The sequence below is a fragment of the Muscardinus avellanarius genome, assembly GCF_963383645.1.
Source record: "Muscardinus avellanarius genome assembly, chromosome: 1".
Classification (NCBI taxonomy): Eukaryota; Metazoa; Chordata; class Mammalia; order Rodentia; family Gliridae; genus Muscardinus; species Muscardinus avellanarius.
The window spans coordinates 107,019,678-107,025,770 of NC_137786.1; positions in this window are offsets into that span (position 1 = coordinate 107,019,678).

Here is a 6,093-nt window from a genome sequence, read left to right on the forward strand (position 1 = left end):
CTTTGCTTTTATTTTATTTTAAAAATTTATTGGTATATTATATTGTATACAAGAGTGGGATTTATTATGACATTTATTTTTGCACACAACATCATTTGGTCAATCACAGTTTTGGAACTAAAGGTCAGAAACCCAACTTTGATATTTTTGTAACTTATTGGAGAAAATCCTTCCATTTCTCTACCTAACTTCTTGCAATTTGAAAGTATGGTCATCATTGATTAAAGGCAATAATTTAACTTCTATCGCCATCATCACATGTAATTTTCCTGTCGTGTTTTTTGTCCTCATATGGTCATCTTCCCTTAATATATGTATCTCTTTATCATAAATTCAACAATAATATTGGAATATTATCTTATTCCAGTGTGATCTCATCTTTATTTAATAAATTATGTCTGCAATGAGCCTGCTGAAGAGCAAGATCATATTTGAGATAATGGAGGTTAGAACCTTGACCTATCTTTATTCAAGACACATGTAATAGTGGACTGTTACCTTCCAAGGACCTGGCTTCTGCAAGGACTTTGCTGGTGTATACTCAGTGGTACAAAGGAAACCTCTACCCTTGCACTTTGTGAATCCTTAAAGGTTGCACCAACTGAGATGTGATACAGTTTTGTGTTTACTGATTTGGATAGAGGTGTTTGTTTCAGAGTCTTCTTTGCTTTTCCAAACTAGCAATTATGTTTGAAACTAAGGGTCCAAGATGGCATTTGTAAAAGGTGCCAATTATCCTAATCTCAAGCTTCATTCTGAGACTTCAGGAATGACCACCAGATATGTCTGAAGACCCAGTGGGCCTATAGTAATTGAACTTTATCAATCCTCCATTTACTGCCTGGTCCTCATATACCCACACTTTTGCATGGGCCATGAAAATACTCCAAGACTCTGGGTATATGTATCATTTCAGATTCTCCAATATTCTTATTTCTCAGGACCCAGGTACCTCATCAATCTGAGATGTGAAAGCTGGTCTAAGTTTAGAAAGTGGCCACTTCACTATGACTTCTTATTAACAACTCTCCATTTTCTGGGTGTCTATTCTTAGGAATATTCTTACTCTATTAAACATCTCCAATTTTTTTTTGTTTGTAATTTGCCAACTTGGCAATTTGTGTCACTCTAATCTTGCTGATCATTATAGTAATTGTGACTCTGGCTTCTGATATTTTTATTAATCATGACTTCCCCCTTACAGCTTCAAGATATTCTCAAACACATTTCTATGAATGAGTTAAATTCTGTAGCAGCTTCTCCAATAGTCAGTTCTACACTCTGGAGGGAAACCACTGCTGAAGTCTCCAGGGATCCTCATGTTGCTACTGCTAGAATAACCCTTATGGCTTTGGCGACTGGTGTGTCTTCTGATCTATGTCAGTGTGTGTACTTCACAAAGCTTCTTAAACCTCTTTTACCAGTCACAGACTATATCCAGCTAGGCCATGCTGTGACTTAATTCTATTTATAGGTCTGCTGGACAGAAGGGGAAATTGGGGCAAGTCCTGGGACAGACATATGTTACCTCACAGAAGAGCATCATATCTCTACTATCTTCAGTTGGAAAGTGGGGATGGGGAGTAAGGTTCATGTTAACACCAAAAGGGAAGGGTCCTGGCCATTTCTGGATACTCAGGAAATTCAAAGATTTTTAAAAGTTAAAATTTTAAGATCCTATTACTAAATGTCCCTATGCTATATCTCAGAGCTCCAGCTTTTCCCAAGCAGTACCCTCAAGTAGACCTGCTTCATCTGAGATTTAACTATCTTTAAAGTTCAGCTGCTGGGACTATCGAGTTTTGACTTTGGCCCTTGGGTTTCTCTGCCCTCATTGTAGAGGACAGAGGAGCTGCCTTGTATGTGAGCAATGACTGGCCTTTTGCTGAACTATAATTTTTATTATCTCTTTGAAAAGCAATAATAGTTCTTAGCAACAGTTATCTAATTTATTTATACTTGTAGATGTTACTATCTCATACATCTCAAGAGTTGTGTACATTGTGCCAGCTTCTGCATTTCCTTCAACCAGTACACCTTTACTTTTCACCATCAGTGAAAGTGCTGAGCATGAATTGTAGCTTTTTCCTAAACCTGTTTATACATCAGTCATCACTGCTTCAATGTGCTTAATGTGCTTGTGATGAGTGATTTGGTCTCAAAATTTTATCTTATTACTATTTTGTTTTCAGACTACTCTAGAAATGTCATCAGTAGGGTTTTGATAAATGATAGCAGGTTTGAATAATTAAATTTATAAGAAATAAATATTTATGAAATAAAGAAAGGATCAATCAGAGAAAACTGAATTGAAAGCAAGTCCTAGCAAAGTTAAGACAACCCAGCAAGGGGTTCTGGAGTGAGAATCCTGCATCAGGCCAACACTGTGAGTTTTTACACTCCATCTTATTTTTACTCCAGCCAAGCAGACTGACTAGAGAAGGGTATAACCCCAAAAGAGATGGCTTCATCCAATGAAGGCAGCCCCCAAAGGACCTGTTATAAGGGAACAGTCTACTGACCATTTGCCTCTGGAGATAAGGAATGTGTCCTTTCAGTTCTCTTTTAGACTTAATTGGAGGTTACATATTCTGAAACCATTCTCTTAATGGTAACTTAACCCACTCTTACCTAATATTTTTATCCCTTTAGCAATTTATATGCTATAGTTACAATAATTTCAATGCTTTTATCTTTCCTCTAATGGCTTTTTTTTAAGAATTTTTTCTGTTTGGTCTTCTGAAGTTTCACTGTACTATGTCAATGTTCAAAGTTATTGTTATCTTTTGAGTGGTGATTAAATAGTCTTCCATGACCTACAGATTATTTTCTTTAAAAGCCCTTTAAAGAATTTTGGAAAACCTTAGTCAATATCTTTCAAGTGTAACCTTACATTTTCAATGTCTATTTTGCCTATCTGAAACTTTGACTAAAAAAGATAGGATATTTTCTAGTTTCTATCACTTAAAAACATAATATTTGGTTTAATTTACTTATCTTTCTCTTCCAAGATCCAGATAATATTTCCCCTATCTTCCAGCTTCAGCATACAAATTCTTCTTTGACTGAGTCTGCAGTGTTCTTATGGATATTCTAATTGCAACTATTATATTGCTCATATCTTGATATTGTTTGATTTTACTTTTAAATTTACTTAAATTCATTCACATATTTACTTTTTACTTATTAAAATATATTAAGCATATATTCTTCTTAGCCTGTGTCTAATAACATTAACACCTCAAGTATATATATATATATATATATATATATATATATATATATATATATGTGTGTGTGTGTGTGTGTGTGTGTGTGTGTGTGTATGTGTGTGTGTGTGTGTGTGTTTAGCTGCTTCTATTGTTATTTATATTTAGTTTTGCTTTTTGTCCATAGATTTGTCTTTGTTTTGTTTTGTTTGTGGTGCTGCATATTGAATGCAGGGGCATTCTAACTCTGAACTGTACACCCTGCCCTATTTTACTCATTATTTAAAGATGGGGTTTCACTAAGTTGCTAAGAACCTCATTAAGTTGCTGAGACCAGCTCCACATCTGCTATCTTCCTTGGGCTGCCAAGCACTGGGAATACAGGTGTGTGCCACCATGCCCAGCTAGATTCTTTATTAATTTTTAAGTTTCATATTTTTCTTAATAATATATCTGTCAAAATTCTAGTGAGGATAGGAAAGTGGGAATTATTTTTGTTTTTCTACATATGAATAAAGAGTTTTGCCAACCCCATTTGTTGAAAAGGTTATCTTTTTTTCCTAGTGTATGCTTTTGGGCCCTTTGTCAAAAATCAATTGGCAGTACGTGTATGAATTTGTTTCGGAATCTCTTTTTTGTTCCATGTGTCTGTTTATGTGCCAGTATCATGATGTTTTTATTACTATGGCTCTGTAGTATAATTTGAAGTTATGCATGGTTTTCATGGCTGAGAACTTTTTTGGCTATTCTGGGTCTTTTGTTTTCCTATATGAATTTTAGAACTGATTTTTCTATATTTGTGAAGAATAATCATGGTATTTTAATAGGAATTGCATTTAATCGGTAGATCATTTCTAGTAGAATGGCCATTTTGTGATAATTGTTCTTATTAGGTACAATAGCATGGGAGATCTTTCCATCTTCTAAGTTCTTCTTCAATTCCTTTCTTTAGTGTTTTATAATTTTATTGTAGAGGTCTTTTACTACCTCGGCTAAGTTTAATACTAGTATATTTTTGTTTTGAGGGCTATTGTGAATGTGATTGTTTTCTGGATTTCTATCTCAGTGTATTTATGGCTAGAATATTAAAAACTCATATATAAAACATATATGAGTTTTGTTAGATTGATTTTGAATGCTGCTACTTTGCTGAATTGCCAGATCCAGGAATTTTTTAGTATGTTAAGGCTCTTCTGGGTATAAAGTAATCTGGAAACAGAGATAAATTTAGTTGCTATATTTTTCCATTTATATTTCTTTAATTTCCTTCTCTTGCTTTACTGCTCTGGATAGTGTTTCTAATAGAATATTTAAAAAGAGAGGTGATAGTGGACATCTTTGTCTTGTTTCTGACTTATCTGTTTGAAGTGAGTTTATCTAGTTTTTCATTTACTTCTGCCATTTATTTATAACCCTGACATCTGGGATTCTCTGTAAACAAATTTGGTTTCTATTTTTGAGTCCACATTTGTATCATAAATTAGTTAATATTGAATTCTATTCATGATTATAATCAACTCTTCGTTGTCATTTCCCAAAGAGACTTCTTCTTCCACTAAGTGCCAATGTTATTAAAACTCAAGTTTTCTTACAGTACTTTTGTATAGAAAAGGGTATATTACTTATTCTTCATGAAGCCTTCAGTCATGCTTTATTCAGAGGTCTACAATTAAATGACCAAGTTTCAGTTTGTCCTTTGCTTTATTTATGTTTTCTAAGATTTTATACATTACTGAAAATATAAGCTCAAATTTTCTAACTTAGGAGTTTATAATGAGAGGAGAACATATTATCACATCTTAATATTTATATTCATTCTCTTCAACATTTGTATAAATCTTACCTGATATCAGAATGTTTCTCATTCATTTCATGAGAGGAATAAGTAACTTTCTTCCGTTGCTGGGTTTTGAGTTGGGAATGCAATGTTTGAGTAGCTTTCTTCTACTGAAAAGAGGGACATAAGATTGTGTGCCGCTATGTTATCTTTATATCCTGAGATCTAAAATCAAGTTTCTTTTCTTTCTTACCTTTTCAAGTTTCCCTTTAACTGCCTCTTCTATTTTCTCCAGGGTTTATAGTTGTGTATGATAGAGAAGAATAAGGAGATATGGGTCTACATCATCATCTCTAGGCCAGACGTTTTTATGTTCTTTTAACTTTGACTTGGATATCATGAGAATCCCCAACCTGCTTTCTTCTCTGGTCTCTGACTTAGTGGCCTGACTTCTTAACAATGACAAGAAATGAATCTTTAACTCATCATGTTCTCCATGTATTTGAGCCACATTTAATTAGTTGACTTTGATGTCTCTTAGAATTTTCCCCAGGATAAGGCTTATATTACCCTTGTGTGATTCACCCAAGAGCTCCTACAGAGCATCTTTTATTTTTTATTACAAGAACCTCTGCAAAACTGTCATGTCAGGCAAAGGGGAAAGAGAAAAATAAACAAGAGCTGAAGTGACTACTAAGTATGACAACTTAATAATAAATCTTCAACCTTGTAATATATGAAATTACCAATGTACCATCAAAACTTTCAGATTTTTTTAGGCATATGAGTGTTTGTATGCATATATAAATAAGATGATATCATTTTATAATAGAGGCTAAAATGATAGCATTTGTGTTTTTACCAGTCACTTGACTTCATAATTTTTCTTCTTAGTTATGAAGAAATGAGACCACTATAATTATTTAGAAACTTTGTGTGATATCCTCATACACTCTAACAACAAACAGTAACACAAACTTCATGTCTATGATGGGTTTCCTAGGTATTTTCTCAAAAAAGTACCAGATAGTACATAGATATTTTATGCCATTGTACTATAGAAGGTTGAGTGACTCAAATGAGCTCACTTCCACAGCTATAAAATGG